Raw genomic sequence first — 21,885 nt, 5'->3', positions numbered from 1 at the left:
TTGTATGATTCCATTTGTATGAAATATCCAGAAGAGTGAAAAAAACACAGAATGTAGATTAATGTTTGCTAGGAGCCTGGGCAACATAGAGAGACCCTGTTTCTACAAAAAAAAAAAAAAAAAAAAGAATTTGTGCGTGTGTGTGTGTGTTGTTTTTTTGGAGACAGAGTCTCACTTTGTCGCCCAAACTGGAATGCAGTGGTGCAACCTCAGCTCACTGCCACCTCCACCTCCCAGGTTCAAGCGATTCTCATGCGTCAGCCTCCTAATGGCTGGGATTACAGGTGTCCACCAACATGCCTGATTATTTTTGTGTTTTTAGTAGAGACAGATTTTCACCATGTTGGTCAGGCTTGTCTTGAACTCCTGACCTCAGCTGATCCACTTACCTCGAGCTCCTAAGGTGCTAGGATTACAGGCATGAGCCACTGTACCCCAGCCTGAAAGAAAGAAAATTAGCTGGGCATGGTGGCATGTGCCTGTGGTCTCGCCTACTTGGGAGTCTGAAGCAGGAAGATGGCTTGAGCCCAGGAGCTAAGGCTGCAGTGAGCTGCGATTGTGCTACTGCACTCCTATCTGAGTGACAGAGTGAGACTTCATCTCAAAGAAGAAAAAAAAAAATTGCCAGGGGTTAGGGGAAGAAGGTGATGGCTAAAGCATATGGGGTTTCATTCTGGGGATGATAAAAATGTGCTCAAATTGGTAGTAGTCATGGTTGTACAATTCTATGAACTTACTAAAAACCACTGAATTATATACTTTAAGAGGACGAATTCATAGCATGTGAATTATATATCTCAACAACATTGTTATTTTTAAAACTCTGCTACCATATTATATTTATTATGTCTTTTTCCTTTTTCTTTTTCCCCCAGAGTCTTGCTCTGTCACCCAGGCTAGAGTGCAGTGGCACGATCTTGGCTCACTGCAACCTCCACCTCCTGGGTTCAAGCAATTCTCCTGCCTCAGTCTCCCAGGTAGCTAGGATTACAGGTGTGTGCCTCTATGCCTGGCTAATTTTTGTATTTTTAGTAAAGATGGGGTTTCAACATGCTGACCAGGCTGGTCTCGAACTCCTGACCTCATGATCCACTCATCTCAGCCTCCCAAAGTGCTAGGATTATAGACATTAGCCACCATGCCTGGTTCTTTTTCTGTATTTTTTTTTTTTTTTTTTTGAGATGGAGTCTTGCTCTGTCACCCAGGCTGGAGTGCAGTGGCCAGATCTCAGCTCACTACAAGCTCCGCCTCCCGGGTTTACGCCATTCTGCTGCCTCAGCCTCCCGAGTAGCTGGGACTACAGGTGCCCGCCACCTCGCCCGGCTAGTTTTTTGTATTTTTTAGTAGAGACGGGGTTTCACCGTGTTAGCCAGGATGGTCTCGATCTCCTGACCTTGTGATCCGACCGTCTTGGCCTCCCAAAGTGCTGGGATTACAGGCTTGAGCCACTGCGCCCGGCCTTTTTCTGGTTTTTTAATGTGTCACTCACTGACAAAGTTTTTGAGTATTTGTCATCCTAATCTCACTTTTACCATAATTGCACAATTTTGCCCAGGTCAGTGATTTTTAGGAACACATATATCATATTACAGCAGAACTAATTGTATGTAGTAGTAGGTTCAGGCTGGTTAAGTGACAATTGTCTCCAATAGAGGGGCAGGACAAGGTGGGGATGCTATCCTGTGACTTTTTAAGAAACCCAATTACCATTAAAAGGAAGCTTTCAGGACAGACGTGTTGGCTCAAGCCTGTAATTCCAGCACTTTGGGACACTGAAGTGGGCAGATCACTTGAGGTCGGTGGTTCAAGACAAGCCTGGCCAACATGGTGAAACCCCATCTCTATGAAAAATACAAAAAAATAGCCAGATGTTGTGGTGCACACCTGTAGTCCCAGCTACTTGGGAGGCTGAGGCAGGAGAATCACTTGAATCTGGGAGGTGGAGGTTGCAGTGAGCCAAGATCTCATCACTGCACTCCAGCCTGAGTGGCACAGTGAGACTCCATCTCAAAAAAAAAAAAAAAAAAAAAAAAAAGAAAGAAAGAAAGAAAGAAAGAAAGAAAGAAAGAAAGAAAAAGGGAGCTTTCAGAAGTTTAGCAGCATGCCACCAGCCGAAGACCTACTTTCACTGATGTTCAACACTATTACACATTTTGTCTTCTTGCTTAGTCCCTGAGCTTTCCAAAGGGACTGTCTAAGGTCATGGAGGTAGAATACCAAACTGCATTCTGCCTCTGTTAGCCTGGGGTAAACAGGTGGGATTAGCATCTAATGTCTCTTCCAACATTTTTCCCGTATGCCTTCTGGTCCTCAAAGTTGAGACATCGAAAAACTGCATTTCTCAGACTCCCTTGCAGCTAGGTTCTGGATGCTACTTAAGTTCTGATCATTGCTTGCATTTGACACTGTTGCACGGTAGGGGGAGCTCATCTTTCTTGCTGCCTCAGTTTTTGCTGCTGGAAAAGCACAGCCATAGAGATTATGGGAACTTTTCTTTGTCATCATTTTGATGTCCAGCCTTTAGTTTGTGGGCGTCTGGAAACAGATGCAGGAACAGCAGCTTAATGTGGTGCAGCTACTGCGTCGCGTGTTTAGAGTTGTCAGTTCTAGGGGTGGCATTTTGGGTCCTCACCTATGCGAACATCTCCAGCCTAGAACCTGTGGCAGTTCTGGCTCTGAGAAGGGGCTGGGGTTGTGGTCAGCTCCCCTCCTCCAGGAGGCTGCTGTTTCTGACCCACCAGGGGAAAGAGTGGCTGGTGTGAAGGAGGAAGGGGAAGCAGAGAAGCAGGGTAGTCTTCTCTAACTGGTACTCTTGTAAGCCAGTTTCTCTTCCTTTGATCCTGGCCAAGGTTTAAAGCTGACTCTTTCATGGGGTGCCTTGGAAACAAACCAGAATCAGCTATAGAATTTGTGGGGCTCAGTGCAAACTGAAAATGCAGGGTGCCTTGCTTAAAAATCATTAAGAATTTTGGCAGGCCATGGTGGCTCACACCTGTAATCCTAGCACTTTGGGAGGCTAGGCAGTTGAATCACCTGAGGTCAGGAGTTCGAGACCAGCCTGGCCAAAATGGTGAAATTCCATCTTTACTAAAAATGCAAAAATTAGCCAGGCGTGGTGGTGGGTGCCTGTAATCTCAGCTACTCTGGAGGCTGAGGCAGGAGAATCGCTTAAACCCAGGAGGCAGAGGCTGCAGTGAACTGAGATCATGCCACTGCACTCCAGCCTGGGAGCAGAGCAAGACCCTGAGAAAGAAAAGAAAAGAAAAGAAAAGAAAAAGAGAGAAAGAGAAGGAAAGGAGAAATGATAAAGCTGTGGATAAAGCTTCCATTCCCATGGAAGGCTAGTGAGGAGGGTTAGGTGTCTAGAGACCTGGGTTTGGAGTCAAACAGGTGAAAATGGAGCTGTTTTGAAGGCAAGGGGCACAACAGAGTGTTTGCATGCCCAGAATCACTGATTTGAAACCCCAGCATCAAATGATTCCAAGGATGGGTCTCTGTCATCTCGAATAGTCTATGAGTGAAAAACACTACAATTTAAGATGAGGCATTGAGAAAAAGTGAATGACAAAAACCTGGGAACACCCTAAACAGCCTACAATAAAGCACTGATTACTTAAAGCAGCATTCAGCTAAACAATGAAATATTATGCAGCAATGAAACTATCTGAGCAGCATAGGAGAATGGCTACAATCTACTTATTAAACAAAAAAAGTAAATGCAGTACAGTGTTCATAGTGCACTCTTATTTGTGTTTTTAAAGGCAGATATTTATTTCAAAAGAGTATATATATATATCCTCTTAAAGTAGTATCCTTTAAAGTATGTATCTACCAGCCAGGCATGGTGGCTCATGCCTGTAATTCCAGCACTTCGGGAGGCCAAGACAGGTGGATCACTTCAGGCCAGGAGTTTGAAATCAGCCTGGGAAACATAGTGAAACCCTGTCTCTACTAAAAAATACAAAAATAACCCAGAAATGGTGGTGCATGCCTGTACTCCAGCTATTTGGAAGGCTGAGGCAGGAGGATTGCTTAAGCCCAGGAGGCGGAGGTTGCAGTGAGCCAAGATGGTGTCACTGCACTCCAGCCTGGGCGACAAGCAAGACCTTGCCCCCAAAAAACAAATAAAAACATATAAAAATAAAAATAAAATAAAGTGTATGCTACCTACAGTGTGTGTGTGTATATATGTATGTCTTATAGTAGATATCTATCTGTATATCTATTACCCTTTAAAGTCAATATATAAACATTTATTGTTTACTATGTGCTAAATAGTTTCTCCATCATTCTGCCATATGAACTCATTTTATCTTCATGATAATCTCTGCATTATTAATCCCATGTACATATAAAGGAACTGAATGTATTCACTATCTACTGCTGTGTAACAAATCACCCCAAAGGTTAGTAGCTTAAAACAAGCATTCATGATCTCACATAGTTTTTGTGGGTCAGGAATCTGGGTACAGTTTAGCTGAGTGGTTCTAGCTCCATGTCTCTCAAGAGATTGTGGTCAAACTGTCAGCTGGGGCTGCAGGCTCATCTGAAGGCTCAACTGGGAAAGTTTTCCTTCCTTCCTTCCTTCCTTCCTTCCTTCCTTCCTTCCTTCCTTCTACCCTTCCTTCTTTCCTTCCTTCCTTCCTTCCTTCCTCCCCTTCTCTTCCCTTTCTTTCCTCCCTCCCTTCCTCCTTCCCTCCCTTCTTTCCCTCCCTTCATCATTCCCTCCCTCTCACCTTCCTTCCTTCCTTCCTTCCTTCCTTCCTTCCTTCCTTCCTTCCTTCCTTCCTTCCTTCCTTCCTTCCTTCCTTCCTTCTCTCCTCTCCTCTCCTCTCCTCTCCTCTCCTCTCCTCTCCTCTCTTTTCCCTTCTTTCTCTTTTGAGACAGGGTCTTGCTGTCATCCAGGCTGCTGTGCAGTGGTGGTTCACTGCAGCCTCAACCTTCCAGGCTCAAGTGATCTTCCCACCTCAGCCTCCTGAGTAGCTGGGACCACAAGGACATGCCACCATGCACAGCAATTTTTTTTCATGTTTTGTAGAGACAGGGTCTCCTTATGTTGCCCAGGCTGGTCTCAAATTTCTGGGGTCAAGTAATCCTCCCATCTCAGTCTTTGAAAATGTTGGGATTATGAGTATGAGTCACTACACCTGGCCTATTCACTCTTTCTTCCTTCCTTCCCTCTCTCTGTCCCCATCTCCCTCTCTCCCCCCATTTCTCTCTCTTTTTCTTTCTTTCTCTTCTTTCTTCTTTTTTTCTCTTTCTTCTTTTTCTTTCTTTCTTCTTTTTCTCCCCCCTTTTTCTTCTTTCTCTCTCTTTTTCTTTCTTTCTTGTAGGAACACTTAACATGAGATGTAGCCTCTTACATTTTGATGTGCATAGCACGGTATCATTAACTCTAGGCATAATATTGTGCTACATATCTTATAACTTAATCCTCTCATATAGCTGAAACTTCATACCTGTCGAACAGCAACTCCCTATGGGAGAGGATTCACTTCTAAGACCACTCACGTGGTTGCTTGCAGACTTGAGTGCCTCAAGAGCTATTGGCTAGAGATTTCAGTTCCTTACCATGTAGGCCTTTCTTTTTTTCTTTTTTTCTTTTTTTTTTTTTTTTTCTGAGACGGAGTCTCGGCTCACTGCAAGCTCCGCCTCCCAGGTTCACGCCATTCTCCTGCCTCAGCCACCTAAGTAGCTGGGACTACAGGCACCTGCCACCACTCCCAGCTAATTTTTTTTTCATATTTTTAGTAGAGATGGGGTTTCACTGTGTTAGCCAGGATGGTCTCGATCTCCTGACCTTGTGATCCGCCCACCTTGGCCTCCCAAAGTGCTGGGATTACAGGTGTGAGCCACCGCACCTGGCCAGCAGCATCTGCTTGTGTGTGTGTGTGCTCTTTGTAGGCTTTTCAAGAATATGCTTGAGAGTCCTTGTGACATGGCAGCTGGGACCTGGCAGTTGGCTTCCCCCAGGCACTCAAGACAGAAACCACAGTCTTTTTATAGCCTAATATCAGGAGTGACATCCTATCACTTCTGACTTACTTGTGCGAAGTAAGCCTGTGAGTAGGCCAGGTGCGGTGGCTCACGCCTGTATCCCAGCACTTCGGGAGGCCAAGGCAGGTGGATCATGACATCAGGAGTCATGACCAGCCTGGCAAAGATGGTGAAACCCTGTCTCTACTAAAAATACAAAAATCAGCCGAGCATGGTGGCAGGCACCTGTAATTCCAGCTACTTGGGAGGCTGAGCCAGAGAATTGCTTGAACCCAGGAGGCGGAGGTTGCAGTGAGCCAAGATCGTGCCACTGCACTCCAGGCTGGGTGACAGAGCAAGACTCCACCCCACATTCAAGGGAAGGATTAGATAAGGGTGTGAACATGAGACAATGGGGACGCTGGGGGGCCCATGTAGGGGCTGCCCACCACACTGGGGTACAGAAAGGTTCAGTCACTTGTCCACACTTACAGAGCTAGCTAGCAAATTGCAAAGCTGGGATTCGAGCCCAAGCAGCGTGTCTCTGAAATCCAAGTACTTCACCTCCACCCTGTACCACACCTCCTCTGCACCCTTTGCAGCATGCTTGTATATGCAGATAATATTTCTGGAAAGATAAAAAAATACACTAAGGATATACATAACAGTGGAAGGGAGGCTTAACTTTCATCGAAGAGCCTTTCATGTGGTTGAGTCTGTCTACATGTTTTTATGTGCGTTTACCAAGCACAAATATTATGTTTCAATCTTTTTTTTTTTTTTTTTGCCACAGAACTCAAACGGCACGATAAAATAAAAAGATATTTTTCTGCTAAAATACAAAATAAAATCAAACAAAACTTGTTTATTTATTAATTTATTTTAAAGATGAGGTCTGGCTCTGTCACTCAGGCTGGAGTACAGTGGTATGGTCACAGCTCACTGCAGCCTCAAACTCCTGAGTTCAAGGGATCCTCCCACCTCAGCCTCCAGAGTAGCTGGGACTATAGACCACCACCAAGCCCAGCTTTTTTTTTTTTTTTTTTTTTTTTGAGATGGGGTCTCGCTCTGCCGCCCAGGCTGGAGTGCAGTGGCTGGATCTCAGCTCACTGCAAGCTCCGCCTCCCGGGTTCACGCCATTCTCCTGCCTCAGCCTCCCGAGTAGCTGGGACTACAGGCGCCGCCACCTCGCCCGGCTAGTTTTTTGTAGTTTTTAGTGGAGACGGGGTTTCACCGTTTTAGCCAGGATGGTCTCGATCTCCTGACCTCGTGATCCGCCCATCTCGGCCTCCCAAAGTGCTGGGATTACAGGCTTGAGCCACCGCGCCCGGCCTAATTTTTTTTTTTTTTTTTTTTTTTTTTTTTTTTTTTTTTTTGAGGCAGAGTCTCACTCTGTCTCCGGGGCTGGAGTGCAGTGGCCGGATCTCGGCTCACTGCAAGCTCCGCCTCCCGGGTTTACGCCATTCTCCTGCCTCAGCCTCCGAGTAGCTGGGACTACAGGCGCCCGCCACCTCGCCTGGCTAGTTTTTGTATTTTTAGTAGAGACGGGGTTTCACCGTGTTAGCCAGGATGGTCTCGATCTCCTGACCTCGTGATCCGCCCGTCTCGGCCTTCCAAAGTGCTGGGATTACAGGCTTGAGCCACCGCGCCCGGCCTTTTTTTTTTTTTTTTTAAGAGATGAGGTCTCACCATCCTGCCCAGGCTGATCTCAAACTCCTGGGCTCAAGTTATCCTCTGGCCTCAGCCTCCCAAAGTTCTGAGATGACAATCAGGAGCCATCCTTCCCTGCCTCAAACAAAAACATTTAGACAGCACGTTTACAAGGAAAGAATTAGTAAAACCACAGGGCCCGTGAAAACAAGCTTGGGTATGAGAATGGTACAAAAACTGCCTCCTTCCTGGGAGATTTCCAGGTCTCCTTGAAAGAATTTACCCTTGGTGATTGTTAAAACTATTTTGTTTTTCTCCCAGACGAGCTTCTCCCTAATTGATTGTTTTTATTTAACTGATGACTGTTAATTAACCAGCGCTATTAGAACTTTACAGGCCATTTACGCACCGATGCGTGGTTTTAAGAGTCTCTTACTTGGTACAAACCTGGGTTTGAGCATCTGATCCTTTCAAGAGTAGCATAAAAGGACAATTTCCATAATGACAGGGCTTCTGAATAGCGGATTTTGTGTAAAAAGCACCTGAGGGCTGCAGAGATCTTTTATTTGTCTTGTGGCTTTCTTGCTGTCCGCTGCTGCGTTTCTCTGCAACATGGAATCATTTCCATAGCAAATACTTGTGACCCCAAACAGCCTTCGAAGGGGCAAGCTGAATACACATCAAACACATTTTTAAAAACAAAACAAAACAAAAACATTTTTTTCAGCCAAAGGTATTAACCACTTCCAGGCAACCAGGGAGCAGAGGGATAGAATGGCTGTGTGTGCCTGTGTTCCATGTCAACCTCAAAGGCAAGGAAGAAGGAAAGGAAAGAGGAAAAAGAGAAATAGAAGGAGGAAAAAAAGGAGAATTTGGAGAGAAAATGAAAGGGGCAACCGGGCACGGTGGCTCATGCCTGTCATCCCAGCACTTTGGGAGGCCTAGGTGGGTGAATCACTTGAGGTCAGGAGTTCGAGACCAGCCTAGCCAACATGGCAAAACCCCATCTCTACTAAAAATACAAAAAATTAGCCCATGTGGTGGCACGTGCCTGCTAGTCCCAGGTACTCGGGAGGCTGAGGCATAAAAATCACCTGAATTCCGGAGGTGGAGGTTGCAGTAAGCTGAGATTGTGCCACTGCACTCAAGCCTGGGTGACAGACCTAGACCCTGTCTCGGAAAAAAAAAAAAAAAAAAAAAAAAAAAAAAAAAAAAAAAAAAAAAGGCAAGGAATGAGAATGAAAGAGGTTTAAAAAAAGAGAGATGGGCCGGGCGCGGTGGCTCAAGCCTGTAATCCCAGCACTTTGGGAGGCCGAGACGGGCGGATCACAAGGTCAGGAGATCAAGACCATCCTGGCTAACACGGTGAAACCCCGTCTCTACTAAAAAATACAAAAAAACTAGCCGGGCGAGGTGGCGGGCGCCTGTAGTCCCAGCTACTGGGGAGGCTGAGGCAGGAGAATGGTGTGAACCCGGGAGGCGGAGCTTGCAGTGAGCCAAGATCCGGCCACTGCACTCCAGCCTGGGCGACAGAGCGAGACTCTGTCTCAAAAAAAAAAAAAAAAAAAAAAAAAGAGAGAGAGAGAAACAAAAAATTTCAGTAACAGAAGCTGTCAAGTACACTAGCTGCCTTCTTTATGAAAATAGAGATAAAATGTTCAATTCTGGACGGGCACGGTGGCTCCCGCCTATAATCCCTGCACTCTGGGAGGCCAAGGCAGGGTGATCGTTTGAGGCCAGGAGTTTGAGACCAGTCTGGCCAAGAAAGCAAGACATCATCTCTACAAAAAAATAAATAAAATCAGACTGCGCACAGTGGTTCACACGTATAATCCCAGTACTTTGGGAGGCTGAGGTGGGCAGATCACTTGAGGCCTGTAGTTTGAGACCAGCCTGACCAACATGGTGAAACTCCGTCTCTACTAAAAATACAAAAATTAGCCAGGCATGCTGGCAGGCGCCTGTAATCCCAGCTACTCGGGAGGCTGAGGCAAGAGAATTGCTTGAATCCAGGAGGCAGAGGTTGCAGTGAACTGAGATTGCACCACTTCACTCCAGCCTGGGTGACAGAGCAAGACTCTATCTCAATCGATCAATCAATCAATAAAATCAACTGGGCATGGCGATGCAGACCTATAGTCCCAGCTACCTGGGAGGCTGAGGTGGAAGGATTGCTTGAGCCTGGAGAGGTTGAGATTGTAGTGAGCAGAGATTGTGCCATTGTACCGTGGGCAACAGAGCAAGACCCTGTCTCAAAATAAGAAGAAGAAGAACTCAAAAAAGAGAATGTTCAATTCTTAGCTTAATTACAACCAAGCTGTAACAGTAACACAGTGCATTGAGTAGTCTAGGTTCTGTGCCTGAATGTTGGCAACTTTTCAGAATTGATACAAAGATTTATCTTACAACTTGGCAAGGCAATCTAACAAAGGGGACTGTGGGGGCTTTGCAACTAGTTCACATCTTCATAAACGACACTGGCTTCATCTGCATTATTTTAAAGATATCACCGTGTGAACTGCACCACTTTCATTATTATTATTGTTTTAATAGAGACAGGAGGCTGGGCACTGTGGCTAATGCCTGTAATCCCAGACTTTGGGAGGCTGAGGTGGGAGGATCACCTGAGCTGAGGGAGGTTGAGGCTGTAGTGAGCCACAATTGTGCCACTGCACTCCATTCTAAACAACAGAGTGACACTCTGTCTCAAAAAAAACAAAACAAAAAAAAAATTGAGATATAACTTACATACATAAAAGTGCACAATTCTTAATTGTTTACATATGTGTGACTTTTTACATGTGTGTGTGAACCCTTACCACCAGCACCTGGATCAAGGTATAGAACATTTCCTTCTCCCCAAAAGGTTCTCTCTTGTCCTTTTCCCGTTGATACCTTTACCCCATTTTTCTGACTTCTACCACCACGTGTATTTTGCTTACTCTTTCATTTTATTTTAATTTTTTAGATGGAGTCTTGCTCTGTCGCCCAGGCTGGAGTGCAGTCGCGTGATCTCAGCTCACTGCAACCGCCATCTCCTGGTTCAAGCGATTCTTCTGCCTCAGCCTCCCAAGTAGCCGGGACTACAGGTGCATACCACCATGCCCAGCTGATTTTTTGTATTTTTAGTAGAGATGGAGTTTTGCCATGTTGGCCAGGCTTGTCTTGAACTCCTCACCTCAAGTGATCCGCCTGCCTCAACCTCCCAAAGTGCTGGGATTACAGGCATGAGCCACCATGCTCAGCCTTTTCTGGCTTCTTTAGCATGACATTATATCTGTGAAGTTCATTCATATTGTTCAATGCATCAGTTGTTCATTCTTTTAAAAAAAAAATCTGAGTGGTATTTCATTAAATAAATATACCACTATTTATAGGTTTATTCTCTTGTTGACAGACATTTGGTTTTCTTCTAATATCCTTTAAAAAGAATTTTTTTTTTTTTTTTTTTTTTTTGAGACAGAGTCTCACTCCGTCTCCCAGGCTGGAGTACAGTGGTGAGACTTCGGCTCACTGCAACCCCCGCCTCCGAGTTTCAAGTGAGTCTCCTGCTTCAGCCTGCGAGTAGCTGGGATTACAGGCACCTGTCACCACACCCAGATAATTTTTATATTTTTAGTAGAGACAGGGTTTCACCATGTTTGCCAGGCTGGTCTTGAACTCCTGACCTTGGGTGATCTGCCTACCTTGGCCTCCCAAAGTGTTGGGATTACAGGCGTGAGCCACTGTGCCCGGTCCCTCAAATTTTTAATAGACACAATTGGCAAGAAACTTTATGCATGCAAACAAGCAGTAAGAAACTTCAAACCATTTTCTACAAGCCTTTAAAAAATTATAACAGGTGAAATTATGTCTAAGGACCCCAACTTCTCTTCTTTATTCATTAACAAATAAAAGTTTCAAAAATTCTTGACTGGGCACAGTGGCTCACACCTGTAATCCCAGCATTTTGGGAGGCCTAGGCAGGCGGATCACAAGGTCAGGAGATCGCAACCATCCTAGCTAACATGGTGAAACCCCGTCTCTACTAAAAATATAAAAAAATTAGCCGGGCATGGTGGCGTGCGCCTGTAGTCCCAGCTGCTGGGGAGGCTGAGGCAGGAGAATGGTGTGAACCTGGGAGGCAGAGCTTGCAGTGAGCTGAGATCACGCCACTGCACTCCAGCCTGGGTGACAGAGCGAGACTCCGTCTCAAAAAAAAGAAAAAAAAAAAGAAAAACATTATTGTAATGATATAAATGGCTTTTTGAATCCAGTTGAGTGTTTTCCCATCAGGCACTTCAAATGATAATGATGCTCTAATTTGCATGTATTGTTGGAACAGTCATCCAGTTGCTGGCTTGATCCAGGCTAAAAGAGCATACCAGCTGCAAATTGACAGAAGAATCTGATACATGTGAAGCTGGGGACTTGGAGGTTTTGTCTAGCGCTGCATCCACCAGGAGCCCCCTTCTGGTCTCCTCCAAGAACTGCACCTTGGCTTCATGGCCTTTCCTTGGCACCCGGAACATCCTTCAGTATCTTCCAGTACCTGGATCCACAGCGACACAGGATGTTCGTGGCGGACAGTGAGTGTCAGGCGCAGGGATCAAAGACACACCTCCAGACCTCACTCCATACTGGCCATCCTGACAGGAGCTTTGGATGAGGCTGCTCATGGCTGTAGATGACACACCAAGGAACTAGAGCTTTTCAGATGCCACCTGGCCACACAGAGAACACCTTTACAGATGTTCTCGGCCACAGCAGTGTTACTTGCTACTGTCAACATCCACTGCATTCTGTCAAATGTGTGTCATTTAAAGACCACAAGACATAACAAAAATGAATTCATTAAAACTTCCTGTATTTTATTTTTTAAACTGAGATAGGGTTTCTCTCTGTAGCCCCGGCTAGAGTGCAGTGGTGCAATCACAGCTTACTGCAACCTCAAACTCCTGGGATCAAACAATCTTCCCGCTTCCCAAGTAGCTGGGACTACAGGTACATGTCACCACATCTCGTTAATTTTCAAATTTTTAGGAGAGATGAGGTCTCTCTATGTTGCTCAGACTGGCCTCAAACTCTTGACCTCAAGCGATCCCCCCGTGGTGGCCTTCCAAAGTGCTGGAATTACAGGTGTGAGCCACCATGCCTGGCTTAATTTTGCTTTTACACACACACACACACACACACACACACGATAAAAAAATTGCAATTTCAGGAGCCAAGACTTAGGACATCATTGATTCCTGATGGGGCTGGTCAAAACAAAATAAAACACGACCACAAGATGGCAGTATTGCATAACAAGCTTTATTGCACGGCACTTAGATAGGTTTGCATGTGTGCAATGTCCCTTCCAGCAGGACTCCTTCCAGAGGAGCTCCTGGAACAGAGGAGAGTTAGAGGCAGGGTTTAAGTGTCTAGGTGATGTCATTCAGTAGCAAGGTGGGGAGAGTCTGCATCATAGAACTCTGAAAGGCAAAAATAATTTGGAGATTCTTATGGCTATAAGATTTGTCTTCTCTGTGATTAATAGGTGTTGGGTGCAATTTTGTGGGGTATGCAAAGCAGGTAGGCTCTAAACGACTAAACATATGCTTATTTGTGCAACATTTATAGCAATGGATTGTGTGAGAATTTGAGCTTGGTGCTGGTGGGCTTTGAGCTGATAGGTCCCTGCCTGCCTGCTGTAAAGAAATAAATGGGGGCCGGGCACGGTGGCTCACGCCTGTAATCCCAGCACTTTGGGAGGCCGAGGCGGGCAGATCACAAGGTCAGGAGATTGAGACCATGGCAAAACCTCGTCTGTACAAAAAATACAAAAAATTAGCTGGGCACAGTGCCGGGCGCCTGTAATTCCAGCTACTCAGGAAGCTGAAGCAGGAGAATGGCGTGAACCCACCAGGCGGAGTTTGCAGTGAGCCGAGATGGTGCCACGGCACCCCAGCCTGGGCGACAGAGTGAGACTCCGTCAAAAAAAGAAAGAGAGAGAGAGAGAGAGAGAGAAAGAAAGAGACAGAAAAAGAAAGAAAGAGAGAGAGAGAAAGAAAGAAAGAAAGAAAGAAAGAAAGAAAGAAAGAAAGAAAGAAAGAAAGAAAGAAAGAAAGAAAGAGAAAGAAAGAAAGAGAAAGAAAGAAAGAAAGAAAAAAAGAAAAAGAAAGAAAGAAGAAAGAAGGAAAGGGAGAGAAAGAAAGGAGATAGGGCTGATAGAAAGACATCATATTTGGCTCATTTATATAGCAAGTGACAACCAATGTCGCTTAAACTTTTCTTGCTTCTAGATCTGCAGCATCCACTCATATCCACGTATCATTCTTCCTGGAAACTGCCACGGAACATGCAGACCTCCGTATCCACTTTTGTCAGTAGGGACACCCACTTTTGAAAAGCCACAGACCCTTTGCAATGAAGCTGCAGACATACCATTTAACTCACCCTGCCTGGAAAGGGAAAGTAAACGTTTTCTTCCCAATTTTTGCTAGGGGAATCCAGGCACATAAATGTATTCAGTAGCTCAATGATTTAAATTTCAGGGCTTGTGTCTGTGTGTTACTGGAAAAGCATTTGAGGCTGGCTGTCATGATTCATGCCTGTAATCCCAACACTTTGGAGGCTGAGGCAGGAGGCTACCTTGAGGCCAGGAGTTCCAGACCAGGCTGGACAACTCCACCTCTGCAAAAAAATAAAATAAAATAATAAGCCCTGCATGGTGGTGCACACCTGTAGTTCTAGCTACTTAGGAGGCTGAGGTGGGAGGGTTGCTCGAGCCCAGGAATTCAAGGCTACAGAGAGCTATGATCACACCACTAGGCCTGGGCAATAGAGCGAGATTCTGTCCCTAAAAAATAATGCATTTGAGAATATTAGCAAATCTAAGTACATTTGGAGTCTGCTAATATTACTGTATGTGGGATTTTGGTGGGACCATCCCTAAGGATTTAGTAATAAAATGTCCCTTTATATTGTTGAGAATTTTAAATAATTCTTCAAAGCAGTTATGTTCTGGCAAATATTTAATAACTGACTCTTGAGTGGCATGGGGCACTGATTTGCAGTGTTTGCCAATTCCTGTGGTGTAAATACTCCCACTGTGGCTGATTTCAAGGTACAGATGTGATACCGCTAAATGTGAAGCTGAGAAGAGATGCATGCAATTGGCTCTGACTCATGCAGTTGATACATGCCAGCACCAGCACATCATGACTTCAAGCTGTCCTAGATGTGCCCTCTCTGAACTTCTGACCTACCAAAACCATGAGAGATGATAAGTGATTATCATTGTTTTAAGCTGCTAAGTTTTGGAGTAATTTATTGCAGGGCCATAGATAATACAGCAATGATATAGCCCTTTCTTATCCCTTTTCACAGCTGTATAGTATTCCAGCTATGAAATGGAATACTATACAGCTGTGAAAAAGAATGAGAAAGGGCTATGTCATCGCTATGTTACCTATAAGGGATATATCATTAACTATGTTATCTCATTCTTTTTTACAGCTGTATAGTATTCCAACTGTGAAACAGAATACTATACAGCTGTGAAAAAGAATGAGAAAGGGACATATACCTATTATAGCAATTTGACCTCACCCAATGGTGAGAGTTCATTATGTAACCATATCGGACCAATCCGGTTCAACTTTTATGTAACAAAGTTGTGAGTTGTCTTTTAGTTGCCATGGACCCCAGGTTGCAAGTTACATAATCAGAACATGTCCAGATGAGCTAAAAAGTCAACCACAGGTGGAACCTAAGTGCTCAGACTAAGGAGCAGAACTGAATTAAGAAACAGACGCCACATGGAAATGATCCAGTATCCAATCAGCTCAAGCCCTGGCATCACACCATCCACAAGAGCCAATCAGATCATGCCTCATTACCCTGTGACTATAAAACCTGCCCCAACTCCCAGTTCAAAGAGACAGATTTGAGTGTTTCCTCCCATTTTCTTGCCAGTTGGCTAACATTAAACCTTTCTCACTGCAAAACCATGGTGCTTTGCTGGTTGATGTTCCATTGTATACAGTTTGGTTTGTAACAGTTACATATGAGATTTTGACTCTGTATCTCAGACAAGTAGATCCAGTTTGGTTTGTAACAGTTACATATGAGGTTTTGACTCTGTATCTCATGCTGTTGGAGCTTTTAAAATTTATTATTATTATTATTATTTATGCAGGGTCTTGCTCTGTTGCCCAGGCTGGAGTGCAGCGGTACAATCATACCTCATAGCAATCTTGATCACCTGGGCTGAAGTGAACCTCTTACCCATCTCTTGAATAGCTAGGACTATAGCCATGTGCCACCATGCTAGGCTAATTTTTAAAAAATTTTTTGTAGAGATGGGCTCTCACTATGTTCCCCCGTCTGGTCTTGAACTCCTGGCCTCAAGCAATCCTCCTACCTTGGCCTCCCAAAGCACTGAAATCATAGGCATGAGCCACTGAGCCCCGCCTCTTTGATTTCCGAAATATGAATGTGAATGTTTTGCCTATTGAAAAAAATCAAATGAAGTAAAGGTATAAATAGAACAGGTCTCACACTGCACAAAGGATGTGGAGAAATTACAACTTTCATACCCTGCTGGTGGGAATGCAAAATGGTGCAGATGCTGTGCAGAACAGTCTGACGGTTCCTCAGGAAAGTTAAACATAGAATTGCCACCTGACATAGCAATTCCACTCTTCTGTTGCAACTCAAAATAATTGAAGGCTGGTACTCAGATAAGTGTACGTGAATGTTCATAGCAGCATGGTTCACAATAGCCAAAAGGTGGAAATGACCCAAGTGTCTGTCCACCCATGGATGAATGGATAAACACAACGTGATCTATTATGCAATGGAATATTATTCAGCCATAGCAAGGAATGAAGCCCTGGCATGTGCTGCAATGTGGATGAACCTTGAGAACATTATGTGGGTTGAAAGAAGCCACACACAGCTGGGCGGGCAGCGGCTCACACCTGTAATCCCAGCACTTTGGGAGGCCAAGGCAGGCAGACCACGAGGTCAGGAGATGGAGACCATCCTGGCTAACACAGTGAAACCCCGTCTCTACTAAAAATACAAAAAATTAGCTGGGCGTGGTGGCGGGTGCCTGTAGTCCCAGCTGCTTGGGAGGCTGAGGCAGGAGAATCGCTTGAACCCGGGAGGTGGAGGTTGCAGTGAGCCGAGAGTGCGCCATTGCACTCCAGCCTGGGCAACAGAGCGAGACTCTGTCAAAAAAAAAAAAAAAAAAAAAAGAAGGAAGGAAGGAAGGAAAGAAAGAAAAAGAAAGAAAGAAAGTCAGACACTAAAGATCACATATTATTTGACTCCATTTATAGGAAATGTCCAGATTGGGCAAATCCCTGGTGACAGAAAGTGGATGAGACAGAGGCTGAGGGGAGGGAGGAATGGGAAGTGACTACTTCATGGGTACACTATATTCCTTTGGGGTGATGAAAATGTTTTGGAGGCCAGGCATAGTGGCTCACACCTGTAATCCCAGCACTTCGGGAGGCCGAGGCAGGTGGATCATGAGGTCAGGAGATTGAGACCATCCTGGCTAACACGGTGAAACCCCGTCTCTACTAAAAATAGAGGAGAATGAGGCTGAGGCAGGAGAATGGCGTGAACCCGGGAGGCGGAGCTTGCAGTGAGCCAAGATTGCACCACTGCACTCCAGCCTGGGTGACAGAGCAAAACTCTGTCTCAAAAAAAAAAAAAAAAAGAGTTTGAGACCAGCCTGACCAATGTGGTGAAACCTCATCTCTACTAAAAATACAAAAGTTAGCCGGGCATGGTGGCGGGCACCTGCAATCCCAGCTACTTGGGAGGTTGAGGCAAGAGAATCACTTGAATCCAGGAGGCAGAGGTTGTAGTGAGCCGAGATCATGCCACTACACTCCAGCCTGGGTGATATGAGACTCCAACATAAAAAATTAAATTAAATTAAATTTAAAAAATAAGAAAGTGCTTTGGAACTAGATATAGGTCGTGGTTGCACAACATTGTGAATGTACTAAATGCCACTGAACTCGTTCCTTTTAAAATGGCTCATTTTATGGTATGTAAATTTCACCTTAATTAAAAAAAAAGTGCCGCACAAAAGCAGGAAGTTACCACTTGATGGCTTGTCTTTTGCTATTCAGTGCTTGTCTTTTGAGATAACCGGGGCCACAGTTTCCACCTCTGGCCAGGGCTGGGAGTGGGAAGAGGTCTAGCTTTGCTAAACGGGTTGACCAGCAGTCCCAGGACAGGCGGCCACCCTTAATACCTGAGGTTACAACTTGTGTCAAATCATGAAACTCCTCCCTACCAGAACTGTGTAGTTTAGAGTTAGGGTTGGGGTTAGGGTTATAGTTGCATTTAATGTCAGCCATGAATGCAAGCCCCCATGCGATGAGCATACATTCTATTGCAAAGACTTCATCAGCTCCAATTTGCAATTCACGCAGAGGTGTTTGTGAGCACAGCAATGCAAGGAATCTGTGATAAACCAGCAGTCAGCCCTAGTTTTTTTGTTTTCTTTTGTTTTTGAGATGGAGTCTTGCCCTGTTATGCAGGCTGGAGTGCAGTGGCACTAACTCGGCGCACTGCAACCTCTGCCTCCTGGGTTCAAGCAATTTTCCTGCCTCAGTCACCCGAGTAGCTGGAACTACAGGCACCAGCTAATTTTTGTATTTTTAGTAGAAACGAGGTTTCACCATATCGGTCAGGCTGGTCTTGAACTCCTGACCTCAAGTGATCCACCTGCCTCAGCCTCCCAAAGCTCTGGGATTACAGGCGTGAACCACTGCGACTGGCCAGATTTGTTCTTTTAACAGAGTCTCTCAACCTTGGTACTGTTGACATTGGGGTCAGACAATTCACTGGGGTAGGGAACTTTCCTGTGCCTTGCAGGATACTGAGCAGCATACCTGGACCTAGAGGCTGGTAGAACTTTCCCTGTTGTGACAACTAAAAATGTAGTCTCCAGAGGCTGGGCATAGTGACTCACACCTGTAATCCCAGCACTTTGGGAGGCTGAGGCAGGAAGATCATTTGAGGCCAGGAGTTCAAGCACTTTGGGAAGCCAAGGCAGGTGGATTGCTTTGAGCTCAAGAGTTCGAGACCAGACTGGCCAACACGGTGAAAACCCATCTCTACAAAAAATACAAAATTAGGGCCAGGTGCAGTGGCTCACTCCTGTAATCCCAGCACTTTGGGAGGCTGAAGTGGGCAGATCACTTGAGGTCAGGAGTTCAAGACCAGCCTGGCCAACATGGTGAAATCCTGTCTCTACTGAAAATACAAAAATTAGCTGGGCATGGTGGTGTGTGCCTGTAATCCCTGCTACTCAGGAGGCTGAGGCAGGAGAATTGCTTGAACCTGAGAGGTGGAGGTTGCAGTGAGTTGAGATCATGCCACTACACTCCAGCCTGGGTGACAGAGCAAGACTCCATCTCAAAAACAAAGAAAGAAAAGAAAAGAAAAGAAAAAGAAAGAAAGAAGGAAGGAAGGAAGGAAGGAAGGAAGGAAGGAAGGAAGGAAGGAAGGAAGGAAGGAAGGGAAAGAAAGAAAGAAAGAAAAAGAAAGAAAGAGAAAGAAAGAAAGAAAGAAAGAAAGAAAGAAAGAAAGAAAGAAAGAAAGAAAGAAAGAAAGAAAGAAAGAAAGAAAGAAAGAAAAGAAAGAAAAAGAAAAGAAAAGAAAGAAAGTGATCTTCTTTTACCCTGTTTTCAGTTCTGCTTTCCCTGTGCTGCCTTCATTCTCAGGCAAGTGCTCTACTCTTGGTGGCAAAGTGGTTGACAGATATCCTACCCTTTCAGCAGCCCAGAAGATTGGGTGTCTCTTCTTCATTTTAAATAAACTTCTTGTACTTGAGTCTCACTGGACAGTCTTGGGACAGCACTCACTCCTGAATGAAAGACAGTGGCCGCAGTGGTTAGAATTTGCCCCTGAGAGTCAGAGATGTGGCCATGGAAGTTAAGGTTGGAGTGATACAATGTGAGACAGACTCTACTGTCTATTGACAGCTTTGAAGATGGAGGAAGAGGCCACAGGCCAAGGGACAAAGGCATCCTCTAGAAGCTGGAAAGGTAGGAGACAGATTCTCCCCCAAGGCTTCTAGAGAGAACATGGCTCTGCTAGTAGCCCAGTGAGATCCATGGTGGATCACTGACCTCTAGGACTAGAGATTTGTGTTGTTTTAAGCTACTAAGTTTGTGGTAATCTGTTACAACAGCCACAGGGAACAGATACAGAGTGTATGTACTATGATTGAGAATCTCTGACACTTTCATGGTACCTGGCACACAGCAGGTGTTCAATAAATGCTAGAAGGCAATATTCAGAATCTCCCAGTTGTAGCCTCTTTTGAGCCTGGAAGTCTTGAGACATATATATATATATATGTATTTATTTATTTTCCCTTCACCTCCTATTGCAGACTTTCAAGATGTAGACTCAGGCAAGTAGCTCTATGGGATGATTGGATCAAAATTTGCAAGCCCTGGATTTATGTTAATGGTTATTTTGAACGTCTGTTAAATATTTAAGCAACACAGTTGTGTGTATGTGTATATATTTTTCAAGGTCGTTTTTGTCTGATACACCAAGGTGACCAGTGCTAAAAGTTTTACAAATTTGGGGAAAAAATTGTTGAGCTATAATGAACGCATATCTTTTTTTTTTTTTTTTTTTTTGAGACAGAGTCTTGCTCTGTCACTCTGGAGTGCAGTAGCACGATCTCGGCTCACTGCAAGCTCCACCTCCCAGTTCACGCTATTCTTCTGCCTCAGCCTCCCAAGTAGCTGGGACTACAAGCGCCCACCACCACACCTGGCTGATTTTTTGTATTTTTTTAGTACAGATGGCGTTTCACCATGTTAGCCAGGATGGTCTCGATCTCCTGACCTTGTGATCTGCCCGCCTCAGCCTCCCAAAGTGCTGGGATTACAGGCGTGAACCACCGCACCAGGCTGAATGCATATCTTAGATGCATTTTGACAGGTGATAGTCCTGTAAAATCACGACCCTAAACAAGATGCAGAACATTCTCACCACCCTAGAAAGTTCTCTGATGCCCCCACCAGTGCATTTCCTGTTTCCCAGCCCCAAGTACCCGCTTCATGATTGAGTTTTGCCTACATTTAGATTTCATGTAAATGAAATAATACATTCTTACATAGCTTTAAAGAAAAACATAAGCAGTGCCAGTTGTAGTGGCTCATGCCTGTAACCCAAGCACTTTGAAAGGCTCAGGTGAGACCAGCCTGGGCAACATAGAGAGACCCCGTATCTACAAAAAAATACAAATTAAAAAAATTAGCTGGGCCTGGTGGCACACACCTGTAGTCCCAGCTACTCAGGAAGCTGAGGCAGAAGGATGACTTGAGCTCAGAAGTTCAAGGCTGCAGTGAGCTATTATTGTGCCACTGTACTCCAGCCTGGGCAAGAGAGCAAGACTCCATCTCTAAAAACAGAAAAATGGCCGGGCACGGTGGTTCATGCCTGTAATCCCAGCACTTTGGGAGACCGAGGCAGGGGAATTGTTTGAGCTCAGGAATTTGAGACCAGCTTGGGCAACATGGTAAAACCACATCTCTACAAAAAGCACAGTAAGTAGCCAGGCATGCTGGCATGTGCCTGTAGTCCTGGCTACTAGGAAGCTGAGATTGGAGAATGGCTTGAACCTGAGAGGTGCAAGTTGTAGTGAACTGAGATTGTGCCACTGCACTCCAACCTGGGTGACAGAGTCAGACCCTGTCTCAAAAAAATAAAAATAAATAAAAATGAAAAACCTACAAATGGAACTATTGCATACTGTTAGGAATTGAATTGAATTGAATTGTGCCCCACCAAAGATATATTCTAGTCCTAACCCCTAATATCTTAGAATGTAACCTTATTCAGACAGAGGCTTGTTGCACATAGAATTGGGTAAGATGAGGTCATACTGGAGTAGGCTGTGCCACTAATCCAATATGATTGGTATCCTTACAAGAAGAGAAAAATTTGGACCGGGCATGGTGGCTCATGCCTGTAATCCCAGCACCTTGGGAGGCTCAAGCGGGCAGATCACTTGAGATCAGGAGTTCGAGACTGCCCTAGCTAACATGGCAAAACCCCGTCTCTACTAAAAATACCAGGCATAGTGGTGTGTGCCTGTAGTTCCCAGCTACTTGGGGGACTGAGGCAGGAGAATGACTTGAACGTGGGAGGCGGAGGTTGCAGTGAGCCGAAATTGTGCCACTGCACTCCAGCCTGGGTGACAGAGTGAAACTCCACCTCCCCCCCCCACAAAAAAGGAAA

The sequence above is a fragment of the Rhinopithecus roxellana genome, chromosome 8, assembly GCF_007565055.1.
Source record: "Rhinopithecus roxellana isolate Shanxi Qingling chromosome 8, ASM756505v1, whole genome shotgun sequence".
Classification (NCBI taxonomy): Eukaryota; Metazoa; Chordata; class Mammalia; order Primates; family Cercopithecidae; genus Rhinopithecus; species Rhinopithecus roxellana.
This window is presented reverse-complemented; position numbering follows the sequence as displayed.